The sequence below is a fragment of the Zootermopsis nevadensis genome, unplaced genomic scaffold (genome assembly GCF_977971745.1).
Source record: "Zootermopsis nevadensis isolate Lab colony 2312 unplaced genomic scaffold, Znev_1.0 Znev_ptg000011l, whole genome shotgun sequence".
NCBI lineage: Eukaryota > Metazoa > Arthropoda > Insecta > Blattodea > Termopsidae > Zootermopsis > Zootermopsis nevadensis.
Window position 1 is genome coordinate 927,025 of NW_028259143.1, and position 20,476 is coordinate 947,500.

General features: G+C 41.6%; 1 protein-coding gene across 4 annotated transcripts in view; it reads right to left on the bottom strand.

Annotated features, from left to right (window-relative positions):
- Nucleotides 1–20,476, bottom strand: part of LOC110840027 (UNC93-like protein) — a 77,570-nt gene that overhangs the window by 43,854 nt on the left and 13,240 nt on the right. Inside the window, exon 1 of one of the 4 annotated variants that reach the window (XM_087347008.1) lies at nt 9,386–9,551. The exons of 2 other annotated variants lie outside the window; for them this stretch is intronic. The gene's annotated coding sequence lies outside the window, so the exon portion shown is untranslated. Of the gene's footprint in view, nt 1–4,098; nt 4,190–9,385; nt 9,552–20,476 lie in introns of those variants that run through there. One more of the 4 variants, XM_087347007.1, reaches the window with a different exon arrangement.

The following is a 20,476-nucleotide window of genomic DNA, read 5'->3' on the forward strand; positions in this document are numbered from 1 at the left end:
AGGTTTAAAATACAAATTTGATAGCAATAATAGTTTTTGTTCACGAAATTCAAGGACGGTTTCAAAATAGTGTCTTGTTTATTGAGTCCTGTCGTGTTTGTGGAAGAGACAAGGAAACTCTGAAGTAAGAATGAAGTTACATCAGCGCCTTGAGGTCATGACCGTGAAAAAACAAAAGCCTGGTGCCAGAAGAAGGGTTTGGGCGGGGGGGGGGGGGGGAGGCTCTCGGCTGATCAGTGGAATGAAACGCTGTTAAACACCCACCATGTGAGTCTCGCGCCCGTCTGACCATTCAGTAACTGTGATGCTGTGTCTCTGACCATGTGACCGTTTGATGACAGACTTCTTACACACGCAAGTAAACAAGGTCGGAAGAGTAATGGGCCAAGGCAGACTGATCTCTGCATTAAAACACAGTGTAGCATAGAACTCGCAAAAGTACAGATTAGAACAAGTTAATTAGAAACACTTTTGTCTTGTTACTTTTATGGCGGACAGGACCAAATGACATGAAATGTGAACAGTAACGAATTAAGTAAGTCCTTGGAGTACAGTCCCATGTGAGAAGCCAAATGTCGTTCAGCTATTCAAGAAAATACCAGATTTTTCTGGAGCCCGAATGTTCATTACCATGTTGACAACAGCCCGCTGTTGGTCCTCAACTAGAGCCAGAATTCAGTTTACATCCTCACACTGTATTCCTCTAAGATCGATTTTAATATTATCCTACGTTTCTTTCCTTCGGGGTTTTATATACATTTATAATTTTCCATGCGTGCTACATACCCAGCCCGTGTCATCCTATTTGATTTCATCACCCTGTTAATATTTGGTAGAGTATAAATTACTGAAATTTTTGTTGCCTTTTCGAAAAATTGCACAGAGAATTTTTGTCGGGACACCCGAAGGGAAATTTTTTTTAATTCTGTGGGCGTCAGTACTTTGGCAGACGGCTCATTAAGGTATCAGACAAATATTGAAATGGCTTGCCATGCGTTTCAGCGCGGTAGAATAATTGCTTCGTGGGAAAATGCACAACGCAAATCTTGTCGCGTCCCGAGGAATTACCATGTTTTGAACCAGAATAAAATAAATAATTTTGTTGAATGTGCTGTTCGGATTGAGGGCGGGCCCACACGGATATTCCCGGTGTATGACAAAACTAAAGATGGCCGTCTTCTGGGATGCGCTATGTAGCCTTCTGGTATGAGTTTACCGACGTTTCAGAGGTGTATACGTTGCACAGTATCCCAGAAGACAACAATCTTCATAATTGCCGCGTGAGAACCTTAAATATCACCTATAATAACACTAAAAAATCTAGTTTTCTCAAACACGTGATCTACGTACTGCGTGTTACTGTTGGACGATGAGAAGTTTGCTGTCTTTTGAAATGCAAATGGCCGATGACTCAGTGCCATCTACACGTTTCGTTTTGTGTGAAGGAGATAAAGGAGACGTTTTAATGTCCCTCAGCTCTGAACCAAAAATCGTAAAAAAAAAAAAAAAAAAATCTTTACCCGTGAACGGAGACGGGGGTAGCCCATTTGTACGTTCCATTGTTTCTTGTTTCACATTACAAATCCATGTTTTCCAGCGAAGGTTTTTAACAAAATTTCAGACGGCAAACTTGCTAAATTTGTACTAATTTTCGTGGAGCCGCCTCAGGTTGTAAATATGAACTTTCATGTTTACAACATGGGTTATTTTTTACATTTGTGTTCTTGCATTGAAATATGATAAATGCATACAAAAATTTTAGTTGACAAACCTAGAAAGAAAGACCAAGAATTAGATGGGCGGATTCTATTAAAATGGATATTAAATTAACTGTGTGTGATGGAGATTACAAACTACTTTATTACGTGGCTGTTAAACATTAAGTTAAGAAGTTGATGAACGTAATTGTACGCCCTTAAGAAGATGTTATTTATGTGTCGGTCCGTTTATCTCTTCGGCTGTATTAATATTCGGGGGTGACCAGAATTTATTGAAACTTCGTGTGAAATTCTCAAACTTGAAAGCCGTCATTAATACCAACATGGCAGCTGCGAGAATTTCTGAGGTGGGGGGTTATACCTCCACCACCGCTTAACATGGGGTACTAATATTTTGTGCAATTATAGAACTTTTTTGTTGCAGATAATTTTTTGAATAATTTAAAATTACAGAATATTGTGTGTGTGTTAAGTTACGGGTTTACCTTCTACGTTACCCAGCAACGGAGCTAATGAGCTGCTGTAGGTAAGATTTTTACGTCCTGGAACTGAACACAAATGAAATGTGTGTGTATAAAATTACGAAGTATCCGGTGACATCGGTGCTGGCCAATTGGGTTGGAACTCGACGTGTGTTTGTACCCAGATTCAAACGTTACGGACTGACGGACGGACTGAAGGTGGTATTTTCCATAGAATCTCAAACCTCGCTCTTTTTTGACTGTTCAAACATTGCATAGCTCAGATTTTGCATGGAAACAGCTGGAACTACTTTCTGTTCTCGGACGACGGCGTCGGTACTACGCCATTGCGTGCTGTTTCAGTTTCATTCTGTTTGTAACCCGTTAACAGCGAGATAGAAACTGAGTTTTAATTATGTTTCAAGTTGTTTTAGGAGAAACTTGGTCATCTATTCTTAAGGAAGTGTCATGTGATGGACTTTCTTCGCCCCAGAATGCAGTAGCATGGAAACACGTAAATCGCGGATGCACATAACCGTTCGAAGTTCACATCTTTAAAATATTTCGATAGTGGCCCCTTATGTCATTGTTGCTGTCTGTTGATTTTACAATATTTAATTTGGATATGCGAATTACATTTTCTAGATAATAATGGACACCTACTTTGAATAGGTGGTCGGTTCGAATGTCTTGAATTTGTGCTACAGACTGAGTAAATATTGCGATGTATTTCCAATGTATTTGATGGTTAGTAGATAATTTTTTTTTAAAATTACTGTTTTCAGTTGAAAATTTCTAAAGTCATGTAAGAAAGAATATAAATGTGTACTTCTTGCTACTAAACACTGGTATTTTTAACCTTACGGATCATACTGGATAATTATCGCAACAATGAGTTTTTTATGCTGTTTTAAGCGAACTCTACTCTAGATTTTTCCGTCATTGTTGACGGTTAATTTTATACTTTCTTTTGTTTCAGTGGTGAGGTTAACTAATAAACCGACGTAATTGTTGCTTGTATTTTCAAGGCTTGTGTGCGGTTGTCAACCAAAATGTTTCGAATTTAAAAAGTTAACAATCGACAAGGTAAAGAGTCTTTAGATAATAACGAACTGATGAAATAAATAAATTTTAATAAACACGTCCGTTTGAAGGTGTATTTGTAGGAAGATCCTTTATCTCTTGTTTTGTCAACAAGGACATTGGATTGAAAAGGGTCTATCTTACAGAATGCTGCTTAGTAGAACGTTGAAAACGGTGTTAAACATTACGTGGTGCGAAATACGTTAGCAGATTGACAAAAGGTTTCGCTGACCTCTCGGAACGTCATTGGCGTGTACTACAATGTGTCCACGGGGCAATGAGGTCTGTCCGCTGGAAAAAACGCCGTGCGATTAAGTTGGCTGCACTGCCTTATTTTGACCTCAGTGAAACAACTGAATTAAAATATAAATAATAAACGAAGCTGGGAAAAATTTAAGCACGCATAATAATGGAAGGCATTTATTTTACTTCAGACTTGAAGATGGAGGCATTATGTTCCTCCGAAACGTTAGTTTCTGCCAGGAATCAGTCAGTGGTTGGTCCATATCCTGATCCAGATGAATCTGATTCCCAGACCCCCCATCCTAGTTCTTAAGTGTCTATTTCAATATTATCCTCCCATCTACGTTTATGCGTAAATCATTAACGAAGCAAAAGTCTTCGTAATCGTGAGTACGTTTCGACAATTAATTAGCTTTTAACAATGGTCCGTTGTACATTCATTAGCTGTTAGATAAATGGTGCATTATTTCAACAATGAAAATATAACCAGTGGATCCTACCAGCTAGAATTGAACTCGCTCACTCGAGTAGGTTTTGTTTCAATGCAGATTTGCAACAATGGCACTGCAGAAGCTAACATTGTTACTTCTTACCTCCGAATGTTGCAGACGGTGTTCTTCCGCCCTTACGTAGCAACATGAGTCGTCTTCAGCCACATGCCGTCTTAACACACGAATTTCGATGAACCAAATGAGAAAAAATTTGAAATCGGTTTGCGTGTCTGTTTCCTGTAGCCTTGCGAATTTCCGTTTCCTCTTTTACGAACTAAATTCACAGATCACATTACAATAAAATTTCTTGTAACGTTACACATTTGTGACCTTACACAGTTCATTTATCGATCGATTTTCCCATTGTTTAATGACATTTTCTCAACTGTGTAGGTTATGTTCGATTAGGTTAGGTTACGACACTATAGATGAATAATGTACTGGAAGAATGTTGCTTGAACGAGGCGTTTATGCCCTGACTGAAGACACCAATATCGTCTTTTGCCCGTCCATAACCTGGTCAGCAGTGTCTGACATAACCCGGATTAATTTGTGCACTTTCAAAGTATAGTAAAGGATTATGACGATTATGAAATGCGTTTTCTAACATCGGTACAGGGCTGAAGATGTTAGAAATTAATATTGGCTTCAAGGACCATTGAAGACATAGAATTTGAGGATTTATATTGAATTCAACTGGAATTTGATGATATCTAGTGGCGGTCTCTTGTGAACATGGCAATAAACATACAGGTTCCACGAAATCTTAGAAACTCGAAGGATAGAAACAAATAGAGGAAGCATGTTAATATGGATGAGAATTGCATCCAAATTATATTTTTTTATTACCGTCACGAGGAGTAAGGAATTCCGAAAATAAAATTAAAATATATTCGCGAAATATTCAGGGATGACGATAATTATGACGAACGGTGATTTTGCTACGTGATACATTCCACAAATGCCACGATGCGCTCTTTGTCATCAGATGACGTGTTCCTACAGAAAGGGCGCGGTTTTCGTATTGAAAAGTCTTCTCTGTGGTGTGAACCATCAGGACCAAGTTGATTAATTGCAGTTTGTAATCGCGTGTTGTCCTGTCCGGTGAATAACTAAATGGATATAAAATCATCAGCAAGATGGTTGCATCTGCAGGAACGCTCGGCCGACGACCTTGGCTTTACCATTGCCCTGCACGCGCGTTCTGCGTGGTAGAAACAAGTTTTGACACTGTGCAATCTTAACACAAAGAAATAATCACTATTCATGGACGTGTCATTAAGTTTAAGACGTCCTTGTGTGCTGAAGCCTCGCCCCTTTAAGGCAAATTTTGATTTAGACCCTCTGAAGTCGAAGGTCGCCTAAAGAATATTTAAAGAGTTCAGTCCGTACCGCAAAGAAAGCACAACGCTTGATCTTTACAAACTCTGTGAGCGGAAATGATCGCTGTTCGTTTTTAAAATGACGAAGAACGGAAGTGCATAGTTTAAAGTTATTGATTGTTATGAGATAGTAAAGTTGCGTCATATTATGATATAATAAATATATATTGTTTAAATCTTGTCCGTCTAATCACAATAAATTCCTATTAAATATTAAAATATTACAATAATTAACATTTAAAATATTTAAAGAAGAACATTTAATATTTTAAATATTTTAAATGTTAAATATTTTAATATTTAATAAAACTTTATTGTGATTAGACGGACAAGATTTAAACAATATATATTTATTGATTGTTAGTTAAAGCATGTGTAAAGTGGTACATATAGTTACCACGGGGCTTTATAAGAAACAGACGGTGTTCAGGGTTATTAATCCCTCTACTTCGCTAAGTCCAAACGTCGATTTTTATGTTTGTTTTCCTGCTTAAAGTATCTCGTACGCCATTTTGGAATTTAATACTGTAGCACGTGACGTCACTGCAGAATCTCCAAATAAATTACGCCGATGTAAGACTTATTCGTTGTCGACATCGTGTCTCCTTAATTAACAAAGTAACAGAAAGTCAGTGCACCGAAACAGCGAAATGTTTGCTTCTGTGGTTCTGAAGAATCGAGGAACACGTCTGTGATTAACATCACCGTATTTCGAGTAAAATAAAATGGCGATGAAGAGGGAGCTATCTGCCACAAACAGCGTTGATCTTCCTGAAAGTGTCAGTACACTCTCCTGGATGTGCAGTGTTTATTTTCGCAATCGTCAGAAGATAACTGCGAAGTTTAGGAATTTATTTAAAACTAATTCGTTATTTTTTTTAAACCTTTATGTTCATTGCCGTGTTCAAAACAGCCTATCACTGTACCCTGTTCCGAATCAGATAAAATCAGTCTACAACCTTGCACCCTATTTGCTTAAGATCCGTTTTAATATTATTATCCCATCCACACCCGCGTCTCCCTTCCAGATTAACCGACTCTAATTCTGAACGCACTTTTCACCTCTCAGTGCGTGTTACACGCCTTGCCCATCTTATCTTTCTGAGTTTGGTCGCTTACAAACCGTGTAATTTCTTAGCCTTCTGTTATTTTCCGTATTTAAGGTCCAAATATTGCCCTCAGCATCCTCGTCTCAGACATACATGATCCTTGTTTCTACGGGGAGCTAAAGATTAAGTTTGAACAGCATAAGAATTACATTTTAATATTTACCTTTTTATTTTCGAGACTGATGGCAAAATTCTGGACTTCAAATTACTCAGGATAAGTTAAGGTGACCTTATATAGTATCAGTACGCGAATATTTCCTAATTTGAAAGCTGATTCCTCGTAATGATATAGGAGAGATAATATTAAAATATGACGAATAATCGTAATATTTTTGTATATTTTATTTAATATATTGTCTATGCTCAGTTATAACCTCGTTAAATTACTAAATCAGTGCAAGAACAACTTCAGAGTTATTGTTTGCATCCAACTCGTAATCTGAATCTAACAGAGATCTGTCATTTGATTCTTCTATCCTTTATCTGCGCTGATATTTTTTTACGTCTTAGAAGTTTCATTGTGGATTAGTGTGTGTGAACAAGCTCTTGTAGCAGACACCAAGCGTTATAATTTATCAGTCACAAATGTAATCAAATAGCTTAATTACTTTGCAAATCATTATAAAGTTCAAGGTTTGTTAAACACGTAGCAATCCAAAGTTGTAAATCTCATGTGGAAAGTAGGATTAAAATGTTCCTGGTGACAAAAGCTTGGGACTATTTTAAGTCACCGTCGTCCTCACGTCAGGAAGTTTATCTACTAGTCTGCAGTCTCGAAATGCCCTACAAAGTCTGCGGAGATATCTGTAATCTTGACACACGTTGATAGGTCGAGTTATTGTCGTCGCAAGTAGAACATTCTACCCCAGCTCTGTGTTAACTTCTGCCGGCTCAAGATTTATTTATTTTATTTATTTATTTAGTGTTCTGTCTGACGACAGGTCCATATGAACAGGATCCTTCCATCCTTTTCTCGGACTGGGACCTGTTCATATACGTTCTTGGCAGATGATCCAGAAGTGGTTTGCCATTGCCTTCTTCTGTGTGTGAATGGAGTAATTGTTGGGATGCCACGGAGGAAAACTCCGTGTTGCCTAGACCACGGCCTTGCCCAACACAAGTTATAAAAATTCGGTCACCGCCGGGAATCGAACCCGAGACCCCAGGATTACAAGGCCAGCGTGGGGTTGCTTACCGAATGTCACTGTTGATTGTCAGCGCACATATTTATTAGAGACGTGTGTCATAGGCTTTTAAATATTAGGGCCTTATTCAGCCCTGACGATGGAGGCAATATGCTATTCCGAAACGCTGCTATCAAACCCACGCTCTATCACAACCCAGAATACTAACATGGACATCTTCACAGCCTCGAGAATCTCAATTCTGGCGCAGCTGTCAGCCGTCTTAATACTCAGCGTCGTGAGAACCTGAAATTCGCAAAGCTCAGCGAGTTGTTTGCGGTGTGCTTAAGAAGTCGTAACTTGTCTGCCTGTAGCTAGGGTATTCAAACAGAAGTTTAAACGTCGTCTAATCATTAATGACGATGTTTTCCTGTAAAACAAAGAAAGATAAGACAAATATGTTCAGAGCAGCTGGTGTTGAAACAGCGAATTTGGCCTACGTCAGCTGTCTAATGCCACGCCATTAAACAAATGAAGTCTTGGATTGAGAACACAGCACGCTTCAAAACACGCGAAAATTCAATTTCAGATTGGCCTGTAACAAAGTCGCTCAAACTGCAATTCTCTTTAAAAATTTATTTATACAAATGGAAGTAACATTATAATTTAAATTTAATACCAAATATCAGCTTCTGTTCTTGGCTGGAGACAGGTTATTTTTCTAATATATGATCCCAACAAATAAAAATACAGCGTATGTTAGGCTCTATCTTCGTCCTGAAGATGGAGACGGTATGCTCCTGCGAAACGTTAATATCCACCTAGACGTCCACAGAGTGTCATAACCCACACGACCACCATGGACAATGTCATAATTCGGTTATAGATCTTCTTTTAAGAGTTTATTGTCGCTAGATCTAAAATTTCTGACACTTGAAGGCACAGTATTACCTGAATCACCATTTGTAATGCAACTCTGTTCTTATTAGGTGCAAACTGTACCTGAAATAACACGAGTTTGAAGCTGTCTCTAATCTGTTCGCAATCGTCTATTGTTATCTGTAACGTCATAATATAAAATCTAGTCACTGATTAAAGAAATAGCACGCTCCTTGCACTGTAGCAATAAGCAGACGAGAAAATGTCAAGAACCCAAATTGTCGACGAGTTCTCTGTCTGTACGTCTTTAACTGCTATTGTGTGTGTTAATATTCCACCCATACAAATACGTATTAAAAATATACACGCCCAAGAATGGACGAACCTGTACTCCTGCAGTGACAATTCGCAAACACGTCACGAACCAACTGCCTGTCATTGCAACAGGGCTAGAAAACGTCCGCGTAACCGGTTATGACCGAGGAAATTAAAGCTGGTTGGACCTTCTATGTCATAAAATAGTCCGAAGATCGACTAACATTGAAATTTTCGGACAATGGAGACGACAATTATACAATTGACCAAAGCTGACGCGTGAAGATGACTTAAACGACGTTTCAGCCAAAGCTGACGCGTGAAGATGACTTAATCGACGTTTAAGCCAAAGCTGACGCGTGAAGATGACTTAATCGACGTTTCAGCCAAAGCTGACGCGTGAGGATGACTTAATCGACGTTTCAGCCAAAGCTGACGCGTGAAGATGACTTAATCGACGTTTCAGAAGTGTTTACTGCCTCCATTATCAGGGCGAGTGGACAGACTACACGGTTTATTATCCCAGAACACAGCCTTGTTAATACTCCCCGCCTTCAGCACCTGAAATTTAAGCTTGTACCTGTGTGTGTTGCTCCACTGCAGTGTTAGGAACACGCCGCTACGCCGAAATTTCGGCGAATTCTTTTCTCCTATTTCTTGTTTGTGACACTGGGATACGTTTCCTGTAATCTCGGGATTAGAATTTTGCGTTTTAACACGGAAAGTACTGATGACAGTCGCGCATACACGCGTCCTGAACAATGACTGGGTACTCTAAAGCTCTAAGAATGCTGTCAAGCTCCGAGGAGCGTGACAAAACACCTCCGTGCCGTATCTCGGTCTCTCCGTGACGGACGGAGCTTTGCCATCAGCAGCAGCGGACAGAACGCGATGCACTCAGACCGAATCGTACGTCCACACCCCGGTCGCAGCGTTGAATACGGGTTTTAATGGTAAACTGCCCGTCAAGATTGACGGGAAAATCCACCGTAGGGACACGCGCAGTCATAAGTATTATTCCATAAATCCCGATATTACTCGACATTGCCCGTGAAAAACCCACCTAAAACCTCGTTCAGGATAGTCTGGAAACTAGTATTTGAAACCGAGACTTCCGCAAAACGATGCAGGAGTGCCAACAGCTTGAACCTGACGTTCTGTTAATGAATTTTGAATGTGATAATATTGTTCTTCATTGTTGGCAACAATTTCGCCGCGTGACTGATAATTTCATTATTTATAACACCCAAGTAGCCGTGTCTCGTAACTTTAATTGTTAAAAATATCCACCGCTAGACATTGCGTAACCGCAGACGAAGACAGAACATCGCTCCAAATCAGACGCTCGTAGTGACTCAACTGTTATTTGTGTCCATTTTCAAACACCAATTCTTCCTCGTTGTTGCATTACTTAACCTCAGTTCCTGACGATTGTCTGTGACCAAAAATACATGATAATTCGAGTCGTCCGAATTGCACACGTGACTCATTGTGTTGCAGTTTCGGTAAATAACCTGAATGTCCATTATTTACTCATATGCCCTGTCGTGTTACTCACATTTGAAATTAATTAGCGAATAAGCAGGTTACACGTGTAATGAAACGGTAATCGTGTATGTCGCATGTTCTAACAATTGCTGGTTCGTGCGCCACGAGTGGACGTAACTTCAGTTACTCTTGGTAATAATGATGATAATGATAAAGGCAGTCCAGACTCCTAACGTGAAAATCCATTAATAAGTGTGCAGAAATGAAATAAATTGCTTTCTGTGACATCTCATTGTTGCTTCTCGCTCTGAGGCGTGGCCATGTCGAACGTTCTAGAACCGTGCAAATTGCGATACGAACGCGAAATGTGTTCTTGTAGACCAAAATAAATTCTTCTCGGGCTGCTAACCGTGTCAGGTGGTTGAATTGAACCTGAGGACGAAAGTGGTTCAACCACCTGACACGACTTGTAGCCCGAGAAGAATTTATTTTACCTAGTCACCGTGAAAGCTTCAGAACATGTGACTGTAAGTCAAACTTTTCAGATTTGCTCATTTGTCATGATGCATTACATTTATCATCATACTAGTAGAAGGATGCTAAGTGGCATTCAGATAATATTTTTCATTCGCTATTGTTCTTATCGGAATAACGTCATCTCAGAAAAGCCTCCTGTCAACTCGAGTCCGTCTGTCTGTTCTTACTTTTCCGCCCACAAGCGATTTCAAAATGCGCACACATCAAAAATTTGTCTTAGATAACTCCTCTTTCAAGTGTCGGAGTCGTATCTATCTTCCATTTTTAGTGCGCGTAAATTAATCCAATTGTTTTAACCTCCTAAAATTATCCCACCATTACTGTAACGTCCAAAGCAGTATCTATCCTAAATTCTCTGTTCAAATTAACAATAAAATAAATATTTTTCGATTTCCACTTTTTCCGAGTTTTAAGACGCGAAATATAGTTCACTTATTTAAAGTCTAATCAATGCTTCGTATTCGGGAGGTTCCGGGTTTAAAATCTCGGCCCGGAAGTAGACTATCCTTCTTGATTTTTCTCTATTCATCAGGGCATATACCGACAGAAATCGCTTCCTTTCGCATAATTTCCAAATCATAATTCACTGATTATCCTTTTATTACGTTATGCATAGCATAAAAAGTGACAGTTGAACCACGGTTCAGGAGAATTTGACGTAAATACGTCTCTGTATTTAAATTATATTTACGTCTCTGTAATGTAATGTTATCTTCAATGTCATCCATCTTGTTACGAAAGCGGATTGTTGACGGCAGTAATGTAACACAACAATGCCGAGTAAACAGATGACGTTTCCTAGGTAACATAACAATGCACGCAAGCTGACCATTGTTGTCGATCCATATTAACACATTGTTGATATGGATCTTACACGTTTTCCTTTCACTTGTTTGCCGAATGACCCTTCCGTATAGACGTATTTACGTCAAAAAAAGCTTCGTTAAATAATCGGTAATTTATTATTGAAACAACGCTTCATAAATTATGTCTCAATTCCTTTAGATCTCGTGATAATAAATTCCATTGTCACGTTTTGTATTCACGTAGTGTTTGTTTGTGGTAAAGTATCTAACCATCTCACATCTTGTGACATTGTAGAGACCCTTTAGAGCCTAGTGGTAACTATACGTACCATTGTCTCTTCATTCTGACCACAGGGTGTATTTGTGAGTTTGTGTGTTCTCAGAGTGAACCACAGTTATCAACCAACTGATTGTTGTCATGGTGACGCGATGTGTTTTCTTTCGAGTACGAACTGAATTCGTAAATGTTATTTTGATGAACTTTGTGCTTCAAAATGTTGAAGTATTATTTTCAAATCATATTTTTGTCACGTGCAGTAGCAAGAGACGAATAAGAACTTGTCCAACGCCAGAAACTGTCTTACGGGAAGTTAACAATCGCCCTTGTCGCTTTCAGATCCTCGTCGGATGACGTTAATGAGAATCTTAATTACGAAAGTGAAACGTCTCTGCTTCCTACTACGTCATCAAATCAAGCTCTAGCTTTTACTGTCTTGTCCTCAGATGTGTGCCAAGAACAAACAGAATATAAGTCAGAAATCTCAAGTGACTCCTTGAGGAATTAAATCGTTTTTTCTGTTTATTCGAATGAGTAGGAAAAGTTCATTCTTAACAAGGGGTCTCCCTTCAGATTGACAAATCCTCGAAAATTGTTACAAAATTTTACACAGGGCCTTCGGATTTTTATAATGCCAGCCAAAATGTACCCTCCAAGTACGTGTATTGTTGGATATGTGCATATTGTTGTGTGTGCAGACTGCAATGTTATTTATAGAAAACCCAGATTATCAAATTGATCAGATAATGTAGAAATATTTACGCTGACTGAACAGACCTTTGTGTTGACTTACAACAGAGACCTTGAATATCTGTGTCAATTGTAATTTGGTCTTTATGTCCATAATTTGATGCCTGTGGTACGGAACATTAGCATAAAGATAAGTTTGACTTAGTAAGAATACAAACTTAATTTACGCTTCACGTTAATAAGGAAATTATCAACATAGTTAATAAAGGATATAATGTTTTTGGGTTCGAATCTTTATCTCCGTCTCTGAACCTAAGAACACAGATCAAGAAAGTTTGTGAGGAGGGGAATATTTGGACCTACAAGAGGCGAAGCAACGAGGATGGATACTTATGCATTTTACGTCATGCACGGTCTCCTAGCGATCACCACGTAGGAAACGAATAAAGAATGATTTTCAATCAAAGCTGTTGCATTGCAGCGTGTTTCTGATACATTTCTGGTACGGAGATTCGCTTCAGACACAGATGAGTACATGTGGTAAACTTTTAGATATAAGCCATAAAGCAGGCCCGACCAACCTATAGCTCGTGGGCAACATGTTGCCCGCGACAGTGTTATGTTACCGAAGCAATTACACCTCTTTATTATCGCCTCTCAGAGTTACCGCAGTGCTTGGCATAGAGACGTTCTACATCGCGACGCCTGGCGTCTACTTCATAACACAACCAATGTTATGACAAGAGCAATACGGCGCCATTTTACCACGACAGAAATTTGAGCCCTTGCAATAGAACAGTGGACGATCTTATACAATCGATGCCAAACGTCGAAACACCTAAACCTATCGAAAGACCTGTAATGACGCCAAATTTGCAGAAGATAAGTCTCCACATCACAGTGAAGACGAAACCGGAAAACCGTCGACAAGCGTCGCGACACCTATTGTCAAGAAATCGCCAGACCACAGGAATGTGACTCAATCATTCCAATAACATTTGTGGAAAGATTAGAAAATCGACGCCTGTCGCCACAACCCCTATAATTGCAAAGCCCTCAAATTACGCCACTTTTACAGATTGCAAGGACCACTCAACTAGAAAACCGACGCCGAGCGTTGAGACGACTTTCGTCGTGACGCCATCAAAAGACGCAAAAAGAGGTAGAAACCCTAGGTGAAACGTTGACCACGATGCTTGATAATCGACGCCAAGCGTAGCGACTCTGACGGAGGACGAAATTTTACCTAAGAGCACGCTACTAACTCAATAACCTAACCTAACACAACACAACACAACACAACACAACACAACACAACACAACCTAACCTAACCTAACCTAACCTAACCTAACCTAACCTAACCTAACCTAACCTAACCTAACCTAACCTAACCTAACCTAACCTAACCTAACCTAACCTAACCTAACCTAACCTAACCTAACCTAACCTAACCTAACCTAACCTAACCTAACCTAACCTAACCTAACCTAACCTAACCTAACCTAACCTAACCTAACCTAACCTAACCTAACCTAACCTAACCTAACCTAACCTAACCTAACCTAACCTAACCTAACCTAACCTAACCTAACCTAACCTAACCTAACCTAACCTAACCTAACCTAACCTAACCTAACCTAACCTAACCTAACCTAACCTAACCTAACCTAACCTAACCTAACCCAACCCAACACTACCTAACCTGACCCAACCTGAAACCTTTCGGACAACATTATAGCAGACGTTAGAAAAACGACGCCCAGCGTCGCGACGCCTATTGTCTCGACGGCTTCATAAGGAACAATAATGCGACTCCAAACCTTCGGATTACATTGGGAATGACTTTTGAAAATCGACGCCCGGCGTCGCGACGCCTATATTCTCGACCTATTTTTAGGACCCCAGGAATGCAACTTAAACCTTCGGATTACATTTCAGGTGACTTTTAAAAATCGACGCCTGGCGTCGCGACGCTTAACGTCGCGACGTCCTCAATTGACGCCAAATTTGTTTAAGATTGATATCAAGATACATTGAGCACTCAACTAGAAAACCGACGCCGAGCGTTGGGACGACTTTCGTCGTGACGCCATCAAAAGACGCCAAAAGAGGTAGAAACCCTAGGTGAAATGTTGGCCACGATGCTTGATAATCGACGCCAAGCGTAGCGACTGTGACGGAGAACGAAATTTTACCTAAGAGCACGCTACTAACTCAATAACCTAACCTAACCTAACCTAACACAACACAACACAACACAACCTAACCTAACCTAACCTGACCTGACCTGACCTGACCTGACCTGACCTGACCTGACCTGACCTGACCTGACCTGACCTGACCTGACCTGACCTGACCTGACCTGACCTGACCTGACCTGACCTGACCTGACCTGACCTGACCTGACCTGACCTGACCTGACCTGACCTGACCTGACCTGACCTGACCTGACCTGACCTGACCTGACCTGACCTGACCTGACCTGACCTGACCTGACCTGACCTGACCTGACCTGACCTGACCTGACCTGACCTGACCTGACCTGACCTGACCTGACCTGACCTGACCTGACCTGACCTGACCTGACCTGACCTGACCTGACCTGACCTGACCTGACCTGACCTGACCTGACCTGACCTGACCTGACCTGACCTGACCTGACCTGACCTGACCTGACCTGACCTGACCTGACCTGACCTGACCTGACCTGACCTGACCTAACCTAAAATAACCTAACCTAACCTAACCTAACCTAACCTAACCTAACCTAACCTAACCTGACCTAACCTAACATAACCTAACCTAAATTAACCTAACCTAACCTAACCTAACCCAACCCAACCCAACACCACCTAACCTGACCCAACCTGAAACCTTTCGGTCAACATTATAGCAGACGTTAGAAAAACGACTCCCAGCGTCGCGACGCCTATTGTCTCGACGGCTTCATAAGGAACAATAATGCGACTCCAAACCTTCGGATTACATTGGGAATGACTTTTGAAAATCGACGCCCGGCGTCGCGACGCCTATATTCTCGACCTATTTTTAGGACCCCAGGAATGCAACTTAAACCTTCGGATTACATTTCAGGTGACTTTTAAAAATCGACGCCTGGCGTCGCGACGCTTATCGTCGCGACGTCCTCAATTGACGCCAAATTTGTGGAAGATTGATGTCAAGATACACTGACCACTCAACTAGAAAGCCGACGTCGAGCGTTGGGACGACTTTCGTCGTGACGCCATCAAATGACGCCAAAATATTTATATAGCCTAGGTGTAACGTTGGGCAGGATGCTTGATAATCGACGCCAAGCGTAGCGACTCTGACGGAGGACGAAATTTTACCTAAGAGCACGCTTCTAACTCAATCACCTAACCTAACACAACACAACACAACACAACCTAACCTAACCTAACCTAACCTAACCTAACCTAACCTAACCTAACCAAACCTAACCTAACCTAACCTAACCTAACCTAACCTAACCTAACCTAACCTAACCTAACCTAACCTAACCTAACCTAACCTAACCTAACCTAACCTAACCTAACCTAACCTAACCTAACCAAACCTAACCAAACCTAACCTAACCTAACCTAACCTAACCTAACCTAACCTAACCTAACCTAACCTAACCTAACCTAACCTAACCTAACCTAACCTAACCTAACCTAACCTAACCTAACCTAACCTAACCTAACCTAACCTAACCTAACCTAACCTAACCTAACCTAACCTAACCTAACCTAACCTAACCTAACCTAACCTAACCTAACCTAACCTAACCTAACCTAACAAAACCCAACACTACCTAACCTGACCCAACCTGAAACCTTTCGGACAACATTATAGCAGACGTTAGAAAAACGACGCCCAGCGTCGCGACGCCTATTGTCTCGACGGCTTCATAAGGAACAATAATGCGACTCCAAACCTTCGGATTACATTGGGAATGACTTTTGAAAATCGACGCCCGGCGTCGCGACGCCTATATTCTCGACCTATTTTTAGGACCCCAGGAATGCAACTTAAACCTTCGGATTACATTTCAGGTGACTTTTAAAAATCGACGCCTGGCGTCGCGACGCTCTTCGTCGCGACGTCCTCAATTGACGCCAAATTTGTTTAAGATTGATATCAAGATACATTGAGCACTCAACTAGAAAACCGACGCCGAGCGTTGGGACGACTTTCGTCGTGACGCCATCAAAAGACGCCAAAAGAGGTAGAAACCCTAGGTGAAATGTTGGCCACGATGCTTGATAATCGACGCCAAGCGTAGCGACTGTGACGGAGGACGAAATTTTACCTAAGAGCACGCTTCTAACTCAATCACCTAACCTAACACAACACAACACAACACAACCTAACCTAACCTAACCTAACCTAACCTAACCTAACCTAACCAAACCTAACCTAACCTAACCTAACCTAACCTAACCTAACCTAACCTAACCTAACCTAACCTAACCTAACCTGACCTGACCTGACCTGACCTGACCTGACCTGACCTGACCTGACCTGACCTGACCTGACCTGACCTAACCTAACCTAACCTAACCTAACCTAACCTAACCTAACCTAACCTGACCTAACCTAACCTAACCTAACCTAACCTAACCTAACCTAACCTAACCTAACCTAACCTAACCTAACCTAACCTAACCTAACCTAACCTAACCTAACCTAACCTAACCTAACCTAACCTAACCTAACCTAACCTAACCTAACCTAACAAAACCCAACACTACCTAACCTGACCCAACCTGAAACCTTTCGGACAACATTATAGCAGACGTTAGAAAAACGACGCCCAGCGTCGCGACGCCTATTGTCTCGACGGCTTCATAAGGAACAATAATGCGACTCCAAACCTTCGGATTACATTGGGAATGACTTTTGAAAATCGACGCCCGGCGTCGCGACGCCTATATTCTCGACCTATTTTTAGGACCCCAGGAATGCAACTTAAACCTTCGGATTACATTTCAGGTGACTTTTAAAAATCGACGCCTGGCGTCGCGACGCTCTTCGTCGCGACGTCCTCAATTGACGCCAAATTTGTTTAAGATTGATATCAAGATACATTGAGCACTCAACTAGAAAACCGACGCCGAGCGTTGGGACGACTTTCGTCGTGACGCCATCAAAAGACGCCAAAAGAGGTAGAAACCCTAGGTGAAATGTTGGCCACGATGCTTGATAATCGACGCCAAGCGTAGCGACTGTGACGGAGAACGAAATTTTACCTAAGAGCACGATACTAACTCAATAACCTAACCTAACCTAACACAACACAACACAACCTAACCTAACCTAACCTGACCTGACCTGACCTGACCTGACCTGACCTGACCTGACCTGACCTGACCTGACCTGACCTGACCTGACCTGACCTGACCTGACCTGACCTGACCTGACCTGACCTGACCTGACCTGACCTGACCTGACCTGACCTGACCTGACCTGACCTGACCTGACCTGACCTGACCTGACCTGACCTGACCTGACCTGACCTGACCTGACCTGACCTGACCTGACCTGACCTGACCTGACCTGACCTGACCTGACCAGACCTGACTAGACCTGACCTGACCTGACCTGACCTGACCTGACCTGACCTGACCTGACCTGACCTGACCTAACCTGACCTACCCTAACCTAACCTAACCTAACCTAACCTGACCCAACCTGAAACCTTTCGGTCAACATTATAGCAGACGTTAGAAAAACGACTCCCAGCGTCGCGACGCCTATTGTCTCGACGGCTTCATAAGGAACAATAATGCGACTCCAAACCTTCGGATTACATTGGGAATGACTTTTGAAAATCGACGCCCGGCGTCGCGACGCCTATATTCTCGACCTATTTTTAGGACCCCAGGAATGCAACTTAAACCTTCGGATTACATTTCAGGTGACTTTTAAAAATCGACGCCTGGCGTCGCGACGCTTATCGTCGCGACGTCCTCAATTGACGCCAAATTTGTGGAAGATTGATGTCAAGATACACTGACCACTCAACTAGAAAGCCGACGTCGATCGTTGGGACGACTTTCGTCGTGACGCCATCAAATGACGCCAAAATATTTATATAGCCTAGGTGTAACGTTGGGCAGGATGCTTGATAATCGACGCCAAGCGTAGCGACTCTGACGGAGGACGAAATTTTACCTAAGAGCACGCTTCTAACTCAATCACCTAACCTAACACAACACAACACAACCTAACCTAACCTAACCTAACCTAACCTAACCTAACCTAACCTAACCTAACCTAACCTAACCAAACCTAACCTAACCTAACCTAACCTAACCTAACCTAACCTAACCTAACCTAACCTAACCTAACCTAACCTAACCTAACCTAACCTAACCTAACCTAACCTAACCTAACCTAACCTAACCTAACCTAACCTAACCTAACCTAACCTAACCTAACCTAACCCAACACTACCTAACCTGACCCAACCTGAAACCTTTCGGACAACATTATAGCATACGTTAGAAAAACGACTCCCAGCGTCGCGACGCCTATTGTCTCGACGGCTTCATAAGGAACAATAATGCGACTCCAAACCTTCGGATTACATTGGGAATGACTTTTGAAAATCGACGCCCGGCGTCGCGACGCCTATATTCTCGACCTATTTTTAGGACCCCAGGAATGCAACTTAAACCTTCGGATTACATTTCAGGTGACTTTTAAAAATCGACGCCTGGCGTCGCGACGCTTAACGTCGCGACGTCCTCAATTGACGCCAAATTTGTTTAAGATTGATATCAAGATACATTGAGCACTCAACTAGAAAACCGACGCCGAGCGTTGGGACGCCTTTCGTCGTGACGCCATCAAAAGACGCCAAAAGAGGTAGAAACCCTAGGTGAAATGTTGGCCACGATGCTTGATAATCGACGCCAAGCGTAGCGACTGTGACGGAGGACGAAATTTTACCTAAGAGCACGCTACTAACTCAATAACCTAACCTAACCTAACACAACACAACACAACACAACACAACACAACACAACCTAACCTAACCTAACCTAACCTAACCTAACCTAACCTAACCTAACCTAACCTAACCTAACCTAACCTAACCTAACCTAACCTAACCTAACCTAACCTAACCTAACCTAACCTAACCTAACCTAACCTAACCTAACCTAACCTAACCTAACCTAACCTAACCTAACCTAACCTAACCTAACCTAACCTAACCTAACCTAACCTAACCTAACCTAACCTAACCTAACCTAACCTAACCTAACCTAACCTAACCTAACCTAACCTAACCTAACCTAACCTAACCTAACCTAACCTAACCTAACCTAACCTAACCTAACCTAACCTAACCTAACCTAACCTAACCTAACCTAACCTAACCTAACCTAACCTAACCTAACCTAACCTAACCTAACCTAACCTAACCTAACCTAACCTAACCTAACCTAACCTAACCTAACCTAACCTAACCTAACCTAACCTAACCTAACCTAACCTAACCTAACCTAACCTAACCTAACCTAACCTAACCTAACCTAACCTAACCTAACCTAACCTAACCTAACCTAACCTAACCTAACCTAACCTAACCTAACCTAACCTAACCTAACCTAACCTAACCTAACCTAACCTAACCTAACCTAACCTAACCTAACCTAACCTAACCTAACCTAACCTAACCTAACCTAACCTAACCTAACCTAACCTAACCTAACCTAACCTAACCCAACCCAACACTACCTAACCTGACCCAACCTGAAACCTTTCGGACAACATTACAGCAGACGTTAGAAAAACGACGCCCAGCGTCGCGACGCCTATTGTCTCGACGGCTTCATAAGGAACAATAATGCGACTCCA